This window comes from Hakea prostrata, chromosome 1 (assembly GCF_041222555.1).
Source record: "Hakea prostrata isolate BN-2017 chromosome 1, UWA_Hpros_2, whole genome shotgun sequence".
Taxonomy (NCBI): Eukaryota; Viridiplantae; Streptophyta; class Magnoliopsida; order Proteales; family Proteaceae; genus Hakea; species Hakea prostrata.
The window spans coordinates 37,970,630-37,994,696 of NC_142600.1; the positions used below are offsets into that span (position 1 = coordinate 37,970,630).

General features: G+C 39.0%; 1 non-coding gene across 1 annotated transcript; it reads right to left on the reverse strand.

Moving 5' to 3' along the window:
• Positions 1–16,060: 16,060 nt before the first annotated feature.
• Positions 16,061–16,134, reverse strand: TRNAN-GUU (transfer RNA asparagine (anticodon GUU)). The gene has a single exon. It is a non-coding gene; the product is annotated as a tRNA-Asn (tRNA).
• Positions 16,135–24,067: the final 7,933 nt, after the last annotated feature.

The window sequence follows — 24,067 nt, forward strand, 5'->3', positions numbered from 1 at the left end:
TCACACTAGAGTCCTCATAGTCCCTAACTACGGACTCATCAACCCTATTGGTCATCCACATATGGTAAACGGGAAGCTCTCACGTCCTCTCACGGGTTGGTTACCGGTCTTAAGCGCCCGTGAGCCCAAGTCTATCCATATGCAACCCTACCAATAAATGGCCCCCACAATGTGATTCCTGTCCTCTCACGGGTTGGTTACCGGTCTTGAGCGCCCATGAATCCCCATTGCTACCACGGGTCGTTCGGTCTCAATACCCCTCCGAATAGGGTCTGACATAACGGGACATCCTAGCCAAACACTACTAGACAGTCCTAAATATGTCATCCAACAGTTTAGGAAGGTGTCCAGAGGGCATCTCTGGAAACATCCCATAATATTCCCGTAGTAGTCCAAGGACAGAAGTGTCAAAAGGACACCTCTCCTTTCCAAACCATACTTAAGCATACACAAGCATCAATTCATAACATCACATATATGGTAACTTCATATATGGAAAGAAATCAATAATTACAATCAATTTGTATATAACTGGTAAGTAAATCATACATGAGTCAATTCAATATAAATAAGTAATGTTACTGATATCAAGACAGTACCACAGTAGTATAACATTATAAGAATCTAATTAAAGAACTAACTTAACAAGATTCAAATATAGAAACTAAGATATGCAATTTATGTTGTTAAAGAAGTAACCATCCTTACCTTTTATAACTTGCAAAGGAATCCTAAGAAATCAAGTAAGATCTTGACAAACTTGAGAAGAAGGTCCTAAACAAGTGTATACAACATATTAGGAAAGATCCCTAACAGAAAAGATATCAAAACATCCAAAACAGACCAATTCTGGAGTTGCTGTACTCATTGGTCGAGTGGATTGGTCGACTGGTCCAGTCGACCAATCAGTCAACCAATGCAGACAGTAGCCTATAAAATCAGAGTTTTAAGATATAAAATCCGAATTTGGTGGTTCAAAAGGGTACTAATCAAGGGGTAAACTACATTAGTAGTATCCTAACATATAGGGGATCTCAAAACACTAATCAAATCAAGTCATCAAGATACAAATTAGGAAACAAAAAGTTACCATAATTAGATCAATCATGGTTCTTGAAGATTCGAGATAGAAATCAAAGACAAGAACAATAGGAGAATGAATCATTGATTCAGGTAAAGGTATCATGAAAGGTGTAAAACCCAGCCCTAACCTTGACCCGGAAACCTTGTTATTTGTAGGTCCAGTGACCCGAAGTAAAGTAAGAAGTCAGCTTTGGGCCATCCCAGTGGAGGACTTGGTGTCTGGCTTTGAATCCATTAGAGTTGATGATGAAGTTCTATTTATGGAAACTGAATCTTGATGAAGATCGGATTAGTTGATGGACTTGGAGTGCTCTCTATCATGGTTTGAAGGCATTTCTACCTATTAGGTAAGTCACTTGATATGTGTGTAAAACCCCTTTAGGATTGGATTTGATATGTGTCTTCAATTCCCTGTTTTGGAATTGCTATCTGCATTGGTCGACTGATTGGTCGATTGGACCAGTCGACCAATCCACTCGACCAATGAGTGCTGTCTTTGGCAATTAGGTCTTGCTTGCTCTATTTAAGTCCAATCTCGAGTCTACTTCGTATTTTCTGCCTCCAAACTCTTTGGAACGAACCAAAGACCTCTGCAAGTCATCTCCCTTGCATCCTTGGTGATTTTCTTGACGGATCTTCGTCAAAACTCTTCCTTTTGCATCAAAGGTATGTCTACACTCTCTTCTTCTCCTCCATCTCTGTTTTTCTTTCCTTTTTGAGTTGAGACAGTAGAGGAGATGCTGCATTCTCTGTTGCAAACATCTCTGGACTTGTCTCTCATGATCTTCCTAAGGATTAATGGCTAATGCAATGATCTTAACCATGATCATTGCAAGCTTTTGAAGGAATCATGATCAAATCATGATCTTGTCTTTGTTTATCTTTTGATTTGAATTCTGATCTCCTTAGATCTACTATATTGATCATGTTAGTAGTCAATTGCTGTGTTTTCTTTTCATGATCCATGATCTATCAATCTCTAGTTGTTTCTCTTCTACCATACCATGTTTTCTTTATGAATCATGATAATTACATATATGGTAGGTTTTGTTTCCTTATTTAGATTTATGCTCTTAGGTCTATTTTCTTGAAGATCTAAGTATGCTTTTCATGATACCTTTACCTGAAGCAATGATTCATTCTCCTATTGTTCTTGCCTTTGATTTCTATCTTGAATTCTACAAGAACATGATTGATCTAATTATGGTAACTTTTTGTTTCCTAATTTGTATCTTGATGACTTGATTTGATTAGTGTTTTGAGATCCCCTATATGTTAGGATACTACTAATGTAGTTTACCCCTTGATTAGTACCCTTTTGAACCACCAAATTCGGATTTTATATCTCAAAACTCTGATTTTATAGGCTATCGTCTCGCATTGGTCGATTGATTGGTCGATGGACCAGTCGACCAATCCACTCGACCAATGAGTACAAACAACTCGGAATTGGTCTGTTTTGGATGTTTTGGTATCTTTTCTGTTAGGGATCTTTCCTAATATGTTGTATACACTTGTTTAGGACCTTCTTCTCAAGTTTGTCAAGATCTTACTTGATTTCTTAGGATTCCTTTGCGAGTTATAAAAGGTAAGGATGGTTACTTCTTTAACAACATGAATTGTAAATCTTAGTTTCTATATTTGAATCTTGTTAAGTTATTTCTTTAATTAGATTCTTATAATGTTATACTACTGTGGTACTGTCTTGATATCAGTAGCATTACTTATTTATATTGAATTGACTCATGTATGATTTACTTACCAGTTATATACAAATTGATTGTAGTTATTGATTTCTTTCCATATATGAAGTTACCATATATGTGATGATATGAATTGATGCATGTGTATGCTTAAGTATGGTTTGGAAAGGAGAGGTGTCCTTTTGACACTTCTGTCCTTGGACTACTATGGGAATATTATGGGATGTTTTCGAAGATGCCCTCTGGACACCTTCCTAAACTGTTGGATGACATATCTAGGATTGTCTAGTAGTGTTTGGCTAGGATGTCCCGTTATGTCAGACCCTAATCGGAGGGGTATTGAGACCGAACGACCCGTGGTAGCAATGGGGATTCATGGGCGCTCAAGACTGGTAACCAACCCGTGAGAGGACAGGAATCACATTGTGGGGGCCATTTATTGGTAGGGTTGCATATGGATAGACTTGGGCTCACGGGCGCTCAAGACCGGTAACCAACCCGTGAGGGGACGTGAGAGCTTCCCGTTTACCATATGTGGATGACCAGTAGGGTTGATGAGTCCGTAGTCAGGGACTATGAGGACTCTAGTGTGAAGGATACCGGAAAGGATCGTTAGGGACGAGGAATGGACGTATCTGGATCTGACTTGATGTAACTAAGTAGAAGACTTGCATTTGGCTAGGCTTTACCCTGACATGCGCCGGTACTTAGACCAATGGTGATGTGAGAGAGTGGTGACCTATACCCCCAGCCATGGAATGTCCCGAGGGATGCCGGACCCATTACCAACTGATGATGAGTGATTGAGACCTTCCTAAAGAAGTACGGTGCTATGACTTAAAGCATGTCTGCCAATAGAGACCAGCATATGTAGAGTTAAATTCATACATTCATTGTTTGTCTCATACCATATTGCATTTATGTTTGTTCTGAAATCCTACCATTTATGTTATTATGGATTTAACTGCCTTACTGAGTTTCTTTGAAACTCATTCCTTTATTGTACAATGTTTGTTAGACTATTCTACAGTCTTGAATATCATGACGGCCCCTATGAAGAAGCGCAAGGAGAAGAGGCATATCTCCAGGAAGGTGATTGCGGTTACAACAATTACACTGAAGATCCCGCGAGTGGTTATGCTCCGTATGATGCTTAGTCCGACCATAGAGTGGAAGCGCCCTTGTGCTGTTTATGAGATCTATACTTATAGGGATGTTGTCTATAAAGTTGAGAACAATTTAGTTACCTATTGTACCCTGCTATTGGGATTAGATTCTGTCTTGCTTATTCTCTTTAAGAACTACTTTTCCGCTGGTTGTAGAGTGGGATTTCGCCTCACTTTACTTATCTGATTTAGACACTCTGATTTTATCTAGTACTCTGATTTATATATGATTCATTCTTTCCTTATTTGGATCTATGGTTTATCTTCCGCACTTTTATTATTATTGTTCATGATTATGTTATTGTTTATGTGGGAGGTTGATTACTCGATACCTGATCTTCGGGCTGTGGATCACACTCTCGGGTATGCCAGATAGGGTACCGGCTGGGAGGATGTGACAAAAGGCATACTTAGATCTTCAAGAAAATAGACCTAAGAACATAAATCTAAATATGGAAACAAAACCTAGCATATATGTAACTATCATGATTCATGAAGAAAACATGGTATGGTAGAAGAGAAACAACTAGAGATTGATAGATCATGGATCATGAAAAGAAAACACAGCAATTGACTACTAACATGATCAATATAGTAGATCTAAGGAGATCATAATTTAAATCAAAAGATAAACAAAGACTAGATCATGGTTTGATCATGATTCCTTCAAAAGCTTGCAATGATAATGGTTAAGATCATTGCATTAGCCATTAATCCTTAGGAAGATCATGAGAGACAAGTCCAGAGATGTTTGCAACAGAGAATGCAGCATCTCCTCTACTGTCTCAACTCAAAAAGGAAAGAAAAACAGAGGTGGAGAAGAAGAAGAGAGTGTAGACATACCTTTGATGCAAAAGGAAGAGTTTTGACGAAGATCCGTCAAGAAAAACACCAAGGATGCAAGGGAGATGACTTGCAGAGGTCTTTGGTTCGTTCCAAAGAGTTTGGAGGCAGAAAATACGAAGTAGACTCGAGATTGGACTTAAATAGAGCAAGCAAGACCTAATTGCCAAAGACAGCACCCATTGGTCGAGTGGATTGGTCGACTGGTCCAGTCGACCAATCAGTCGACCAATCAGTTCAGCAACTCCTAAACAGGGAATTGAAGACCCAGATCAAATCCAATCCTAAATGGGTTTTGCACACATATCAAGTGACTTACCTAATAGGTAGAAATGCCTTCAAACCATGATAGAGAGCACTCCAAGTCCATCAACTAATCCGATCTTCATCAAGATTCAGTTTCCATAAATAGAACCTCATCATCAACTCTCATGGATTCAAAGCCAGACACCAAGTCCTCCACTGGGATGGCCCAAAGCTGACTTCTTACTTTACTTCGGGTCACTGGACCTACAAATAACAAGGTTTCCGAGTCAAGGTTAGGGCTGGGTTTTACACCCCTTACTTGGATACACTGTTAGTGAGAAACTGCACCTAGAAGGGGGGAACCGTAGTTGAAGTATGTGATGCACTTCTGATCTCATTCTGAAGGTATTTATCTAATCTAGACTTGTTGATTTACTTGTAGGAGAAAACCCAACTCAATTTGGATCAGTCTTGCCTTCCAATTCCCTGTCTGAAGTTGCTGTTTAGGCTTGGTCGACCAGTCAGTCGATCAGCAGATTAATAAATCAGAAAATCACAAATTTCTTGATTTTTTTAAGCCTACTTTTTGGGACCTCGTGAATAGAACCCTATTCTAATCATTGGGACTCTAGAGAACGAGGAGTGAGCTTCCCTAGGGCATTCCTTGAAGTTGGTGAAGGATCTTGGTCTCAATTATTGCCTTCCATCTCCATTGTTTCCTCAAGGTATGATTTCTCTCTCTCATTCTCTATTCTACTCATTCCTCTACTCTTTCTTGCTATTGAGACCATGGCTAAAGTGCTACAACCTTGCAAACACTTGGTCATGTGTTTCCCCTTTCATTTCCATTGTTTTTCTTTCATTCTTGCTATGCTATGCTTCCAATACAATCAATAGCATTGCATTTCTATGATTCTTGTCATTCCAACTTGTCTTATTGATCTAAACTGATGTGTAGATGTATGCTAGGTCTGATTTACTATTGGTTTATGATTCTCATTTAGTTCTTATCACTTCCTTAGCTGATTTCCCATCATTCCTTGCCATTGCAACAAATTCCATTTTAATTCTTGATGTTTAGCATATAGAACATAGCGTTTCAATTTGGGTATTCCTAATTGGACCATTGGATCATGATAATATTCATTGTATAGTTTTCTTATACTGCTATAATCAATCCCTCCAAGTTTCGGATTGATCCGAGCCCCGGAAGATCGGTTTCGGGCCAAATTCACATTTCAGCCCGTTGCTGTTCATCTTGGTTGACTGCTTGGTCGACTAAGTCAGTTGACCAGTCAGTTGACCAAATGAAGACAGCAACTCAACACTTGCTCGTTTCACTCTGTTTGATCTCCGATTTGATTGTTTCCTTCTCTAATGTTGCATATATGTTGTCTGGGGTTCAAGCACTAAGTTGGGGACTGTTCTAAGTGGTACTTGCTATATTTCCCGATTCGATTAAGGTAAGGACGGTTATACCCATATGACATGAACTATGTGTTTATTTCAATGATGATTCACAACTTGATATGCTTAGCTTATCAATTGTATTTGGACATCATATGACTACTGTAGTTGTCTTTTAACAGTAGTAACATGTTTAATTACTCTTGTATATCATGCCTATTTAATTATTGTTATTTACGTATACACTTGAATCAAGCGATGTTATGATATGACTTTCAATATGATGATGTATCATGTATGTGTGATATGATGAACTGAGAATGTGATTTGATAAGTATAATTTGGGATTGAGGAATGTCCTACTGACATTTCTCTCCTTGGACATCGGAGGGAATAGTATGGGATGTTCTCCGAAGGTGTCCATCGATGCTTTCCCGAATTATTGGATGACATACATAGGACTTGTCTAGATGTATGGCTAGGATGTCTTTGTCATATCAGACCCGAATCGGAAGGGTATTGAGACTGAATGACCTGTGGTAGTAGTATGGTTTGATGGGCACTCAAGATCAGTAACCAACCCATGAGAGGACATAGATCATATTACAGATACTTGAAAGGGGCCATTGTTGTTAGGGTTGCAAATAGTCAGACTTGGGTTCACGGGCGCTTGAAGATCGGTGAGTCATATTCGTGAGAGGACATGAGAGCTTCTCATCTACTATTTGTGGATGACCAATGGGGTTGAGGAGTCTGGTGAGTAATATCCGTGACTCTAGTGTGAAGGATACCGGAAAGGATCGCCCAGGGCGAGGAATGGACGTATCTGGATCTGACATGATATGACTAAGTAGATGAATTGCATTGGGCTAGGCTTTACTGTGACATGCACCAATACTTATACCAATGGTGATGTGAGAGAGTGGTGACCGAAACCCCAGCCATGGATTTGTCCGAGAGGGATGCAGGACCCAAGTCCCACCGGCAAGGTTTAAAGTATCAATATCGAGTATCATATCGGTTAGGTGATTTTAAGAGACGTATGGTCCTGTATTGAGTATTGTATCGTTTTAGCTAATGTATCTTATTGTAATTTAATGGAGAGACGTATCGAGATGCATTGTATCGGTTGGGTCAAATATGGATACGTATCGGCTAGTATCGTATGGTATCGAGGGATACTTTAAACCTTGCCCATCAGAGAACCCAAGGTACCTGGATGGTTGAGGGAAGAGTGATTTGAGACCTACCCAAGGAAGTATGGTGCTATGACTTAAAGCATGTCTACCATAGAGACTAGCATATGTAGAGTTAGAATCATATATGCATCATCTGTCTCATATCATTCGCATCATGTTATGACTTGTATCATATGGTTTATGTATTATGGATTAACTGCCTTGCTGAGTTCCTTTGAACTCATTCATTTTTGTGCAATTATTTTGTTAGACTATCCTACAGGTTTTGAAGTGACCAATGGCACGTCCTTTGAAGCACCCTATGATGAGTCATACTACCCTCAGGGTAGTGGCTACTATGAAGATCATTGTGAGGGTACCGAAGAGGACTATGCTATGCACCAGGATTAGCTCGACATTGGTGCTGGAGCAGCTGTGCTGGACTTCAGATTTCTATAGTTATGAGGACGTACTTTATGTGACTGAGGAAACATTTATTTAACGTTATATTTTGAATTCTTCTTTTAGACCGGATCTGTAACTTAACTTTCTTTGATATACTCCTTAGATGTTGATTTTGTAACTTAACTTGAATTATCTACTTTTCGTTGCCATGTGAGGAAGTGACTTCTGATCACTCGCTCTCCCTTTTGAATTATATCTATACACTTGGTATCATCTTTATTCTGCACTCTGATTATCTGTTTTATCTTATTCATGATTCTTTATTATATGCTTTTACCTTGATTATTATTGTTCATGATTGTGTTATCGCGTATGTGGGAGGCATGGTTGCTCGATACTTGATCTTCGGGAGTGTGGATCACATACCTGGGTATGCCCGATGGGGTACCGGTTGGGTGGATGTGACACATACTACTACCCTTTCGGTAGGGGAATTGAAGCCGGATGACCCGTGACGACGGTGATGTGACTCTTTTTCATCCTACAGCGGTAACCAGTCCGTGCGGAGACTCAATGGTCCACTGTTGGTCATAAAATGGTAGGGTTGCATATGTTAGGGTTGGGCTCATGGACGTCCAAGGAATGGACCGGGTGTCGTGAGGAGTCATGAGAGCATTCCACCCCAACAATATGTGGATGACCATAGGGTTATGGAATGGAGTCCAATAGCAGTAGCCAGTCCGTGAGGGTTCTCATTCCTAGGTTGTAAAGGATACTGAACCGAGTTGATTGGTGCCATAGGGGATGTATCTGGACTTCATGTAGTATGTTACCATTATGACCTGCATTGGATTAGAAACCCCGACATGCGCCAGTACTCATGCCAATGGTCGTGGTGAGAGAGTGTTGACTTAACCCTAGCCATGGTCTGAGAGCCAGATGTGGACCTACCCTTTTACCCAGGATCCCTAGGTAGCCAGTCCTTGCCGGATCAGAGTGACTAGATCTACCAAGAGGAGGGCTGGTGTATATCTTAAAGCATATCAACTGTTAGAGACTTGCATAGTTAGATCTTAGCAGTATTCATACTTTGCACTTCATACATATCATATATTCATTTATGATGGTTTGACATATGGATGAGAATTATTGTTGTTCTTACTGAGTTTGTCAGAATTCATTCCTTTATTCTTCTATGTTATATTAGCCCTGTATAGATGGAGGATATGCGTTGGAAGATGGATTGGTTTCCCATGAAGGAGCCTTCTTGTATGAAGAGGATGTGGCACCGACAATGAGAAATGGAGATAGCCTGTGCGGGAGCTTCTGCGAGTGCATGGAGTGCGCTTATAGAACCCATTGATGGGTGGAGGAGACAGGTTGCCAGGCAGTTTGCCCATCGTATGGAGAAGAATTGGAGAACCCCTCACCTTGATAAACTTGAGTCTAAGTTTTTAGCTTTTTAGAAAGAAACCGGAAAGAAACTTATTTAAACATTTTGAATTGCTTCCGCTGAACTCATATTCTTTTTGATCATTAATCCTTTCCTTGATTATTTTATTGAAGTATTTGGACTCCTATAATTCTTTTACTTAATTATTGAACTTATTCTTGCTCATGTTTATCTTTACTTGCAGTTATTATTATTGATGGGTAAGACCATGGATCCTGTGACGGATCACTCCCACGAGTTGTCGGGCAGGTAACCTAGACCAGGGGGTGGGGTGTGACAGAGGTGGTATCAGAGCCATGGTTTTACAAAGTCAATAATAGTTAATACAAGTGTTAGATGGGCAATCTGAGTCATAGATCCAGAAGTGACTCAAAAGAACTAGAGCGAATAATAGGAAAATCTTTCGTTAGAAACAAACTAAGAAAGTAAGTGAATTTTCTTTTGCATAATTTACTATAAGCCAAGTGAAACATATTCTCACATTATAATTATCAAGGAAGTGCATAAGAAACAATAATAAAAATGCAACAAGCATAACTGTACTTCATTAATAAGAAAAAGCTTTACAAAATTCGGAGCGTGGTCTACGCTTTACAAAAAGATAGGGAATGAACATGTGCTGAATAAAAAACTACAATAAACACGTCTAAACCCCAAAGTCAGTCTGCACTGAATAAAAAAGGATAAAAAAAACCTAGGTGGTGGTGGTGGTGCTAGCCTCATTTGGCGAAGAATGTCAAAGCACTCTGCTATCTGGCCCCTCATCTCTGCTTGACCCTGCTCGAACTGGTCCATCCGAGTGAACAGACCCCTAGCCCAAGGTGGTGCGACCTCCGAAGTATCCTGAGTCTCGAATGTGCCCCATGTCTTGAACTGAGATGGTGGTGGTGAGTCTTCATGAACAACATCATCAGCCTCTACATCCATGTCCTCCGACTCGGCTGGAATCTTTGGTGAATTTGGTCCGCCCAGTAAGTGCATCTGAGCGACCAATCTGTAACCGATTGTACCGTCGTGACCGATCGGAATAGCCTCCTCTCCCTTGAAGTCGATCCCGAAGTGCTCGAAGATCCGAGTCAGTAGTCTCCCGTATCCAAGGTTTGCTCTCCTTGGATGTGTCACTCGATAGATCAGAAACAAGTCAAGAAGGAAGGACATCAAGCCCCCAATCCTCAATTATCACCTGGTCCCCAATTATCAAGTTGGCACTCGAGGATACCATTCTGATAGGGACTTAAGTTTTGTATCAGTGTCACTCGATAGATCATGGCATTCTGAATGATGCATGCCAAGTCTATCTGATAGTGAGTGTACACTGAGAAAGTCATTAGGGCCTGCATGAGGGAAATCTCACTCTGATGTCTTGCCTTAGGCAGCAGGTTCTGTGCAATGATCCGTGAGATGATCCGGCATGAGGGAAGCAACTCAGTCACTAACTTTACCCCGTTGCACTCCCCTATGCAAATGCCTAAGTAAATGAGAGCTCTCTCCTCCTAGAAGATGACATCATCAAACTCTGCCCCCGGCTCGAACCATCTCCTATTGCTGTGGACGTATGGAATGTCGAGGATGTGAGCCAGCTCCTCAGTGGTGAAGCGAATGTCTGTGGTCTTCACCCGACTCTCTATGACGAGCCTAGTATCATGATCTCCCACTGGCTCATCATGGAAGGTCAGGTTGTTGTAGAATAACCTGATAAGTTTCGGATAGGCAGATTCATTCAAGGATAGTGTACCTCGCCAACCTACCGCCGCGAACCTGTCCTCAATCTGGAAATGCTCTAGCTCCGAAGTCACCACAAGTCAAACTAACTCGATCTGACAATGACTGAAGTGGCCAAAGTACAACTCCTGTGCCTCTGGAGACCTAAAATAGTCTGGGTGTACTGGGTCATGTGAGTCACCCCGACCATGACCTCGGCTGCGATTAGGTACTCTCCTACCTCCGCAAGCAGCCATCTAGTGTGAAAATCTATTTTTGGGTGAAAAAGAAAGCGAAATGAGAGTTAGGACATGTCTAGGAATTACCTGCAAGTGTAAAAATGCATAGTGAACAGTAGATCTATGCCTAGACATGTTTTGGGAAATAAAAGGAATGTTTTGCACCAAAGAAAACCTAGAAATAGAAGCACATTGTAGTTTCTCACATGCAAACCATAGAAAAGAAGGGTTTTGTGAGAAGATTACCTGAGTAGCGTGTAAAGATCGCGTGGGAAGTAGATTCGAAGCCAACGGAGTCTCCAAAATGAGTTCTTTACCCTAAGAACGAAATCCCCAGAGGCCAAATGCTGTTTTGAGAAGTGTAGAAGTGAAATGGGACCCAAAAACCGTATATGAAGCGTTTCTGTCGCGTGAGACTTAGGGCGGTCGCTTGTGGCAATCGATTGACCCAAGCGACCGGCCCAGTTTCTGTTGCCCAGAATTTCTGTTTTTGGCCCTGTTTTGATTCTTTTTGGACTTTGTGCTAATGTTGCCTCTGTTTATGGGTGATAGCCTTGTTGTGGTGCTTGTTTGGTTTAAAGAATCTTTTTCAGATTTGATTTTACAGTTGTTGCTAATTTCTTGAGTTCTTTTTGCAGAATGGTTCAGTTAAGGAATCGCGCTATAATTAATGGTCAAGAAGGTGAAACTGGTGGTGATGATCAGACTTGTACTGAGATTCCTACCGGAAGCAAGGGTATTGAAATCCCGAGAATTGAAATCCCTCCTCCTGGTGGAAACCCTACTCCTCCAAATCCACCGCAAGTAGTCTCTATATAGGATGTGATGAACATTCTAGGAAACATGTTGCATTAACAACAGAACCAGTTCACTACTATGATGCAAGGTTTCGTGACTACTCAGCAGAATGCCCAAGTAGCTCTTAATCCTCTTGGAGCTGGTACTTCTGCGGCTGGTGCTTTTGTGGACGGTTTTGTCCCTGGTCCTCATGCGAGATTGATGGAGCATTTCTTGAAGCTCTAGATCCCTGCTTTCACTAGTATTTCGTCGAATACATTGTTCCCTAACAAGTGGATCCGAGAGATGGAAAAAGATTTTCACAACCTCCGTTGCAATGAAGCTCAGAAGATTTTGTGTGTAGAATAGAGACTGCAGCATGAAGCTGATGCGTGGTGGAATGCGACCAGACCTATTTTGGAAGCTTTGCGCCCAGTTCTTACTTGGGGAATTCTCAAGGAAGCCTTCTGCAAGAATTACTTTCCTAAGTCTGTGAGAGATGCTAAGGAAGCTGAGTTCATGGCACTCACACAGGGACCTAGTACTATTCTGGAGTACCAAAAGAAGTTTGAAGAATTATTCTTCTTTGCCCCTGTAGCATCTAAGGGTGATCATGAAAAGGCAAAGAAATTCTTCAAAGGTTTGAGGCCATCTTTGAAGACTTATTTGGCGATTCATCCGATTGTGGACTATGATGAGATGGTTCAGAATGCGAAGAAAGTGGAGGATAATGAGAGAGAGAATTATCAGCTCCAGCGTTGTGTTGCGAACTGGAACCATTTGGTGGACCGTAACCAGAGATTCTCTAGGCCTACTCCTTATTCTGCTCCTTCATTTCACCCTAGAGGTGCTAGTCCTAGTTTTAGCTCTGCCTCGAGCTACGGTTCTAGCAGTGGACCGGTGCGTCCTGTTGCAGGTAGTCATGGTACTGGACCGATTTATGCTAACCCCCGTCTAGTGGTGAATAACCAGAGACCTGTATTTCCTTCTTCAGCAGTTCTTGTTGGTAGTAGGGATTTGACTTGCTTTAATTGTGGGAAGGCGGGTTATTATTCCCGTAACTGCACTCAAAAGCCGAATCCTCAGATGTCAGCTTTGAAGTCTGCCTCGAATGTTCCTTCCGGGAAAGTGTTCTGTGTTGTGGGTTCAAAATCTGAAATAGATCATGATGTTGTGACAGGTATTATTCTGGTATCATCTACCTCTGCTTTTGTATTATTTGATACTGGTGCATCTCAAGTTTGGTCTGTTTTGATCCGTTTCACTTCTGATCTTCGAGGATTTGTTCCTAATGCTTAAATTATGTTTGTTTGGGGTTTATTTGCTAACCTTGGATCTGTCCTCATTCTTTTCTCCGGAAATCTTCGAATTTAATTAAGGTGAGGACGGTTGCTCCCTAATAACCTAAAATGCATGTTTACTTATATTTGCTTCGGATTGCATGATCATACTACTGTTCTTATAATTTTCTTATAATTATATTGTTGTTGTAAGTACTATAACTATAGTAGGACTTGCTCATGCAATTCAATTATTATTTTGATCATGTATTGATGGTTATTTCCCTATGTATTGATTTGTCAATTGTGCTTATGAATGACTGATTTGGAATGTGATTGCTTAAGTGTAATTGGGGAATGGGGAATGTCCTTTTGACATTTCTATCTTTGGACATCAGTGGATGTGGTATGAGACATTTCCTATGGTGCCCCTTGACCCTTTCCTTGATTATTGGTTGACATACCTAGGGCTTGTCTAGTAGTGTTTGGCTAGGATTACCCTGTTATATCAGACTCGATTCAAAAGAGAATTGAGATCGAGTAATCGATGGCAGCAATGGGGATTTGTGGGCGCTTAAGGCCGGTAACCAACCCGTGAGAGGACATGAATCACAATGTGGGGGCCATTCATTGGTAGGGTTGCAGTAGTAGACTTGGGCTCATGGTCGCTCAAGATTGGTAACCAATCCGTGAAAGGACATGAGAGCTTCTTGTTTACTACTTGTGGATGACCAATAGAGTTGATGAGTCCGTAGTCCGAGTTGGTTGTAGCCATAGGATACGCTGACTCTAGTGGGAAGGATACCGGAAAAGATTGCGAGAGGCAAGGAGTTTAAGTATCTAACCCTAACTTGATATAACTAAGTAGAAGACTTGCATTGGGCTAAGTTTAACCTTGACATGCGCCAATACTCAAACCAATGGTGATGTGAGAGAACACTGACCTAAACCCCATCCATGGAATGTCTGAGAGGGATGCAGAACCCAAGTACCATCGGAGAACCCAAGATACCAAGATGGTTGAGGGAGAGTGATTGATACCTACCCAGAGGAGTATGGTGCTATAACTTAAAGCATGTCTGCCATTAGAGACCAGCATACATAGAGTTATAATCATACTTGCATGCCTATTTCATATCATATTGCATCCTTTATTTTGTTATCATGCTATATGTGTTATTGTGGAATAAACTGCCTTGCTGAGTTCTTTTGAACCCACTCCTTTTTGCAACAACTTTGTTAGATCTATCTACAGGTATAGATGACTATGAGGGCCAATACTATGAGGTCAAAGCGGATGACTCATATGGTACCTAAAGTACTAGCTACTGTTACTACGACTGTGAAGATTACTAGTACGAAGCTGGAGCTTATCAAGATTAGCCCGACTCTAGTGCTTGTGTGTCGGTGATGGGACATAGAGGCTTTTACTTATGGATACATTATTTATAGATTTGAAGAGACATTTGTTTAGATTTAGTTTACTTCTTTTCTTTCCATTTTGGGAATCGGTTGTAATCTTAGTTTAGTTTTTGATCTACTTTTCCATTGTTGTTGTAGAGTGGTTTTCCGCTACACTCTACATTGATTTATTCTATTGGTATCTTTTTCCACACTCTTATTATATTGTAAATTCTCTTTAAATCTTATCTTGGTTATAATAGTTAAACATTGACTTAGTTTGATTTCCTCGAACTGATCTTTGGGGTTGTGGATCACACACTCGGGTATGCCAAATAAAGTACCGGCTGGGTGGATGTGACACTTAGTCTTACTTTTTATTTAGTTGTAATACTTTATAGTTACTTTAGGGCTTTGATCTACTCTTCCGCATTTGACCTATAGAGTTATTTTCCGCTATACTCTATAGTTACTTTCTCCTATTAGTATCATTTTATTCCACATTTTGATTATACTTTGAGATTTATTTTGAGATTTTTGTTTGATTTGTTTCTTAATATACTTTCACATTGGTTATCCTTTGCTCTTGATTATATTATTGTGCAATGTGGGTATATGATCACTGTAAACTTGACCATGTGATTGTGGATAACACATCCGGATATTGCGGTTAAGGTATTGGTTGGGGTGATATGACAATTGTGTAGCCTTTGGGCTTTGTACCATGGTATCACATGACAAAACAACTGATGGATCCACCGAAGCATAGTACTTCGTATTGAGTATTGATATGATACATGTGGTGCCAACACAAGTATACTTATTTGTATATTAGTGTTTTATAATAATATTTATCACTTTGTTATCCTTGTGCATATTTATGTTGAGTTTAATTGTTTAAAATGATGTTATAGAATCTCAAGTTTTCCAGAGTGCTTGTTGGAATCAAATTAGGTAGACACCAAGTTTCAGCCCAAAATGACTAAAAATACCTCCCAAAATAGGGGGTGAAAATCTACCGAAATTTTCGGCCACCCCCAGTAGCGAGCTTGCGTTCCTTGAGGAAGAATAAATATTTTGGAATACTGTCACTAAAGCATGGATCACAATACAAAAACATAATAAAAAAAATAGTTCTATATTCGCTAGAAGGAGGGCAAAAAAAATAGTTCTATATTCGCTAGAAGGAGGGCTTGAACCTCCGACCTTGTGGTTAACAGCCACACGCTCTAACCAACTGAGCTATTCCAGCTGAATACTTCTTATATTTTCTGATTATGTAAAGAATGGAGAATATCACCATAACGTTTAGTTCCAATATTTAAATCTCTTAGTCAGATTATTGGAATCAAGGAAAATGTCTTTAACTAGTAAATACTTGAGAACATAACTTTTTCCTACTAGATGTTCTAAGAAGGATTTTCAATTTCTTATAAACAAAATCTCTTCTCAGTTCTCAATTAACCGCTTGGAAGACTAATGCTCTCTCTTTTGTATGATGGCAGGTTTAGGTAAAATTTGTGCTTGCTTCCATCCCTACTCTTTACAAGGGATGTTTTGATATCCCTAAAATCTCTTTAGAATTTATTGCATGTCAGCTGTAGAGAGGTTCGTTGGATAATAAGTCCGCTCATAGGTAAAATTAGTCTTATTTAAGCCTATTATCTTTGGGGTTCTCGTGTTTTTTTTTTTTTTTTTTTTTTTTTTTTTTTTGGTACAAAGGGACTTTATTAAGCCAGGGGATAGCGATATTAATATGCCTTAGCGAGAGTCGAACCTATGACCTCTTCACTAAAAGGGGTTGGTTTCAACCACTAAAATAGCTCTCCATTAGCGGATTGTCGTGTTTAGGAATGCCAAAACACCTAATAATGCCTTCATTCTTAAACAATCTTTGACTAAATGATTCATCTTCCAGGTCAGCCAGAGTCATCAAGGGAAAGTAGTTTCTCTAGTCATCTCCTTTCAGGGGCAGACCCACTAAGGGGCCGAGGGGGCCATGGGCCCCCCCCGGATTTTTAAATATTTTTAATAATTCCCTTCTTATTTCACTTTTTGTAATAATTTTCTTCATTTTTTTCAGTGTTTTTCTCTTCTCACATGTGAAATGTCACTATTTGGCCCCCCCCTCAATTTTGAGAATAATTTTGAAAGGTAAAATAATGGGTATAATTGTCATCCCTAGTTAAAAACTAACTCCTCAATCCCTATTTATTCTCCCCTCTCTTCTCTCTCACATCTTTTTTTCCTATTTATTCTCTTCTCTTTCTATAATCGTGGGTTAAAGAAATTTTTTGAAAAAAAAATCTTATTAGAAATTCAAAATGCCATTCCTAATTAGAAACTAACTCCTCCTCAATCCTTATTTATTCTCTCATTTCTCTCATTTCTTTTCTTTTCTTTCTATTTATTCTCTTCCGTTTATTTTTTCCTATTTATTCTTCTTCAACTTTCTATAAGCGTGGGTTAAGGAAAATTTGGGGAAAAAATCTTCTTCACAATATATTGTTTATATTTTTTTCATTTTTTTTTTTTGTTTTTCTTTATTAGATTTTGTATTTTTGTTTCTTTATTTCTTTTGTTATTTTTGCTATTTGACTATATATTGTATCTCTTACCTAAAAAAAAATAGTTTGCATTTGACTTTTTAGGGTTGAAAGTCTTTTTTTTGTTTTTTTTTTATACTTTAATTTACCTATATATTGTTGAAAAAAATTATTATTATCAATAATTTACCTATTTTTGTCAAATATGTGTGGGCCCCACAAAATATGTGGGCATATTCTTTAATATAATAAAATAATTCATAGGTGGAAGCCCCAATGGGTCTTATAAAGGCCCACACAATATGTGGCGAAAAAGCATTTGTTCTTCCCTAATCTAGACTTTCGTTCTTTGGCCCCCCACAATATTCAATCCTGGGTCCGCCCCTGTCTCCTTTTGACCCAAGGACAATTAACAAAAGTAATAGTTCAATAGTATGAGGGAGTCAAGGCGAAATTTTTTAAGAGAGTAAGTAAGAATAATTAGAGATCAAGCTAGTATAAAGGAGAGAGAGAAAAATTTTCTCTAACAATCAGTAAATAAGATGGGAGTTGCAAATTTGAACTAACAGACTAGTTATACTTGAGGTTCTTACCTCCATATGAATTTAAAAAGATAAAGCAAATAGACATGAAAAACTAAAGATGTATAGGTTGCGAACTACTACAATTCACCAAATGATAGGTTACTAAACAAATTTGGCAATTCATATCAGAGAGTCATTTCATGAAAATCAAAATACACATGTAGTGTGGAAGTAGATATTTAATAAGAACTCACGTACAAACGGAAACATATAATTTAGCCACGATTTTCATAAACTACCAATTAAGAAGGGAAAAAAATGCCATATAACCTATCCCAAAACATAGTAGAGGCTAAGTAAGTCAATACTAAAGTCCAAAGAAACGAAGTAATGGGTAAGGGAATTCAAAATCCAAACCGAAGGAATATAAACAGTGTTAATATAGTAGTTGATCATATTCACATCAAATTCAGAAATTGATTGGATTCATATGGCATAAAGCTATACAAATGGTTCTCAATACATATGTGTGGAAATTTTTTTACATACATATCAGTGACATGAAGAACCAAATATAGAAAACTCAAAACATGGGCAGACACAAAATTCGTTTTATATAGGGTAAATATCACTTACCTCCTGTCTTAGCTGGACAAATAGCACTTACACCCCCTCTTAGTTGGATAATATCACTTACCTCCCCTCTTACCTAGCAAATATATCAAACACCTCCCTTTTATTGACTTTCTCAGTTAAATTTAACTTTTACCGTTAAATATTTTTCTAAAATCCCAAACTACCCTTGGCTAAAAATATTTTTTATTTTAAACCCTAAATTACTGTAATCACTCTAACAATTAAAATACTAAATTACCCTTGGTAACACAAATTTGATGAAACAATTAAAAAAACACGTACTACTATCAAGTAAATTAAAAATGCAATTAAAAAAAAAAGTATGTTGATAAAATTAAACATGTACTACTATTTTGGGTTTTTTTTAATTGTTTGATATATATATATATATATATATATATATATATATATATATATATATATATATATATATATATTAAAAAAGGTATGTTGGGTTTTAGTAATTAAAGATAATTTGGGTTTTAATTATGTTGTTTTGGTTTTTTAACAATTATTTTAATTGAGGTTAATTTAGTATTTTAACTGTTAGGTTGATTACGATAATTTAGGGTTTAAAATAAAAAATATTATTAGCCAAGGGTAGTTTGGGGTTTTAGAAAAATATTTAACAGTAAAAATTAAATTTAACTGAGAAAGTCAATAGAGTGGAGGTGTTTGATATATTTGTTAGGTAAGATGGGAGGTAAGTGATATTATCCAACTAAGAGGGGGTGTAAGTGCTATTTGTCCAGCTAAGAGGGGAGGTAAGTGATATTTATCCTTTTATATATTACTATATGAGACTAAAGAAAGGCCAACCAAAAAAAGAGATTAAACAAAGGCCAAGTTATAATGGTGGGTCTTGCACAATGGTCGGTGGACCACAATTATAGCTTGAGGTCACACTATGAAAACAACCTCTCAACAAAAATTGTTATGATAAGACTTTCATTTTTGAACTTATATTGTTGGTAAATCTATATTTATTCTACAAATAGATGGGAGAAAGATTCTTACCTAGATTCGTTTTTCCCAATATAGAAAAATCGCCGCAGAAGTAGATTTGAATCCACGTCCTCATTCTCCACGAAATCGTCACCAGTAAATTTTCACAATCACACAGAAATGGAATAGAATCCACAACCCAAATGCCATGTGGATGAATAGTATAAGATCGAGATCCAAAACAAGGAGGAGAAGGTCCTCGAAAGCTTCCTCCTTTCTGTGTTTCTTGGAAAGAGAGAGCGAGAGCGAGAGCCGTTTTTCCAAAAACTCACGAATGCCGTAATGCAATTGTTTTTAGTGATGCGGCGGTTACCTAAATATAACCCTATATTTTGTAACCACCCAAAAGTGAGTTTCCAATTTTTCCCTTGGGCATATTTAATTTAATAAATGCCAACATCTCCCACTTGCACAAGGGCAAGTGTTAATCTATCTGTCACAGTGTGTCCCAGATATACACATTCAATCTCTCTATCACAGTGTGTCCCAGACACATATGTATATCCCATATATACATATTTTGATTTCTCTACTATGTATCCTAGATACATAGACTACTTGTGTCCCATACACCAACGTCCACGAGTCATACTGGCAAATGGGTCATGCAACTGGTGATATACCTGCACTTGTGAGCCCCAAACTAGAAACCTTCCAAAAAGGCCAGAATGGTAGCATCACTCAAAGAAACACATCATATAAGCATTAGAATACCACAATGTCCTAGGTTTATTCAAACTCACCAGACAAAAGGTATCTCGATCCCTCTGAGAGATCACTTTCTCATCCTTAATATATTCACTACTGTAACAAATACAACTGGCGCCAGCAAACACTTTTAGGGTGCAATTGAATCAAACCTTTCATTTCGCCCCAAACCATCACTACACTTGGGATTGACTCCTTTTTCAGTAATGCCCCTTTAGGTCGAATCAATCATGACCATAGGTAACACCTCAAAGTAGCCGCATCAACCCTTCATTTAATGATGTCGTCAAAAGTCACTAAGGACACTAATGGACCATAAGGTCCAGGACTCACACAATGAGAAAGGAGCAGGGATCCATCCTCTCATTTCCAATGATCGCTAAGCACACATAGTATGATATACGTGCTATGGTGGAGCATTCTATACACAATAGAATGTATGTCTCTCCCAATACCATATAGGTCATAGTGTAGTCGCACCTCTTGCACTTAACCCGAGTTTCTTTATTGTTGCTAGCCCAGTGCCACATAAAGTACTCGCATCTGGCTATTATAGGCAACATGAATAGTAGGAACATTCATGTCGATTCTCTTCACAATAGAGAAACTCATCTTGATTCCAAATCAAGGCGACAACATGATTATGAATCGACCTACACAATTCGTCTCATCTCTGCTCGCCTCCAAAGCACCAAAGGCGAATGCTCATTTGAGTGAGTCATTCTCATGCTTATTGAGATATCAAGTTTTATACTAGAAGACCACAGTCACATAGAAAGTGGAAAAATAAATGTTGGAATGAACTCATATTACTCAATAATAAGAAAGTTTCAGTACAAAAATAAGTCACAATCTACGCAAACCCAAGGACTTTACATGAGAAATAAAAACATCATTGGCTCTAGGTTTGGTAAGATGGTCAACTACCATCTGACTAGTAGATATGTGCTTAAGTACAACTTTCTTCCTTGCTATAATGTCTTTAACAAAATGATATCAGTTGTATATGTTTGGTCTTTCCATGATACTTGGGGTCCTTGACATAACTAAAAGCCACTGTACTATCACAGAAGACAAGGGCAGGCTCTTTGGATGTCAACACAAATCCAGTATATTGTCGAAACCTCCTCAACCAAACAGCCTTCTGTACCACAACTGAGCATGCCACATACTCTACTTACATGGTAGAGAGTGATATACAAGTCTGCTTCTTGCTACACGACGAAATGACCCTGCCATTCAACAAGAAAGCATATCCAAAGGTTTATTTGCGCTTATCAATGTCTCCAGCCCAATCGGCATCTCTATATCCAACCAATCGCAAATCCAATCCTTGGTAACACAGCATGTAGTTATTCGTTCCTCTGAGATATCTCAACATCCTTTTGACTGCTTTCCAGTGCTCTATGCCTGAGTTTGAGTGGTACTAACTAACCAAACCCACTACATAACAAATATCCGGCCCAATACACATCATAGCATGGAATATGGATCTCTTTCCATCTTGGTTTTCTCTTCTGGAGTCTTAAGACCCATGTCAAGGCTCAAATGCAAACCCTTCTCCACTGGAGTATTCATTGGTTTGCAGTTGTGCATCTAGTATCTGTTCAAGACATTGTCAATATAGGTCTCTTGAGATAAACCTAATAATCTCTTTTGCCTATTTCTAACAATCTTGACACCAAGCACATAGCTTGCTTTACCTATGTCCTTCATAACAAATACGGAGGACAACCATTTCTTAATGGTTTCCAATAGCTCCTTGTTATTGCTAGCCATGAGTATGTCATCTACATACATGTCAAAATGACATAATTACTATCATATCTCTTTTAAACACAGTGGTCTTCCTCAAGCATGAAAAAGCCATTTTCCACCATAGCTTGGTGGAAGTACACATTCCACTCTCTAGATGCTTGCTTTAAGCCAGATATGGACTACTTGAGCTTGCACACTTCAGGCTCTAGTTCTTTAGCTTCAAACCTTAAGGTTGGTCCATATAGATCTCTTCCTCACATTCTCCATTGAGAAAATCAGTCTTTACATCCATCTGGTAAAGCTCCAAGTCCATCTAAGTAACAATGGCTAATATAAGGTGGATGGATGCAAACCTGACCATTGGGGATAAAGTTTCCTCATAATCAATGCCCTCTCTTTGGGTGTAGCCCTTAGCTACTAAACGAGCATTGAATCTCTCAATAAATCCATCCGCCTTTCTCTTGATTTTGAGAACCTACTTGTTCCCAATTGCCTTTCGGCCTGGCAGTAAGTCAACCAAGTCCCAGACATGGTTAACTCTCATCGACTCTAACTCTTCCTCTATTGCTTTCAACCATTCCTTTGAACTTGTTCCTGCAAGAGCTTCCTGCATGCTCTTTGGTTCATGCTCATCGACTGGAGTCATCATAGTCCCCTCACAATCAATCTATTTAGGAGTTACCATGTAGGCTACATCCTCTATGTCGACGAGGAACTAGCCCGCGCTCACTACAGCATAAGTGCATGTTAGATTGCTCACCCTCTGAGGAAGCTATATGTGAAATCTCACCTAACCCTAACCTTGCTGCTATGCCAGATCCTGAAAGGTTAGCAAGAACTCCTCATACCAGAATGATGGAGAGTTTTCTGAAATTGCAAATTTTGACTTTTATTGGAGCGACAGAAGATACTCTATTCCCTAATAAGTGGCTGAGGGAATTAGAGAAAGCCTTTCGAAACTTGCAGTGCTTTGAAGTGCGAAGCTCCCAGCACGAAGTTGATGCATGGTGGAACTTGACCCGTCCTATCCTTAAAGACTTGTATGCTGACAGTATCTCTTGGAAAATATTTTAGGAAGCTTTTTGCAATATTTCCCTGAGTCTGTGAGGGATGCGAAAGAGTCGGAATTCATGGCTTTTATGCTAGGTCCCCTTTTTGTACTTGAGTATCAACAAAAATTTGAAGAATTGTTTTTCTTTGCTAAAAAATCCTTGAAGGCAGATAGAACTAAACGAAGAAGTTCTTCAAAGGACTTAGACCCTCCATCAAGGCATATCTCACCATCTTACCAATTTAGAGCTATGCTCAGATAGTGCAAAATTCGAAGAAAGTTGAAGAAGCTGAGAGAGAGAATGTTCGTCATCTAAAATCCCTGCCGAGTAGAAGTTTCGGTTATGTTGAAAGGACTGACTGGAAGTTCACCAGACCTGCACCATATCCCACCTTGACTTTTCATCCCCGGACTATGGGACAAGGTGTTGGGAATGCAAACCTCGGGCTGATCGATGCAAACCCAAGGCCAGTGACCCACAAACTTCTAGCGCTTGTGCAACCTTTATGACAGAGAGAGCTTGTCCATTACTTTTTCCAATAAACAGGACATCCTGCCCGTCTATGCCCTAATAAATCAGGTCGTCAAGCTACTTTAGTTGTGAAGCCAATTCAAGCCCCTCCTACCGGTAAAGTGTATAGCTTAGTTGGGAGCGAGTTAGACCTGAATCAAAATGTTGTGACCGGTACGTTACTCTTAGCTTTATTCCCTGTTGTTAATCTATTCCTTACCCATGCATTGCATACATACCATATGCATTGTTTTGATTTATTCTCTGCCGTATGAGTTTGCCTAGTTTCATTGGGAAGAAGTTTTGGGACAGAAGTTTACCCCCAAAGGAAATATTTTGGGAGAAGGAAGTCAAGATGAAAGTGAAGTATCCCCATCTCTTTAGAAGCCAAGTACTATCCCAATTTTGAGGACAAAATTATTTTAAGGGGGGAGGAATGTAAAATC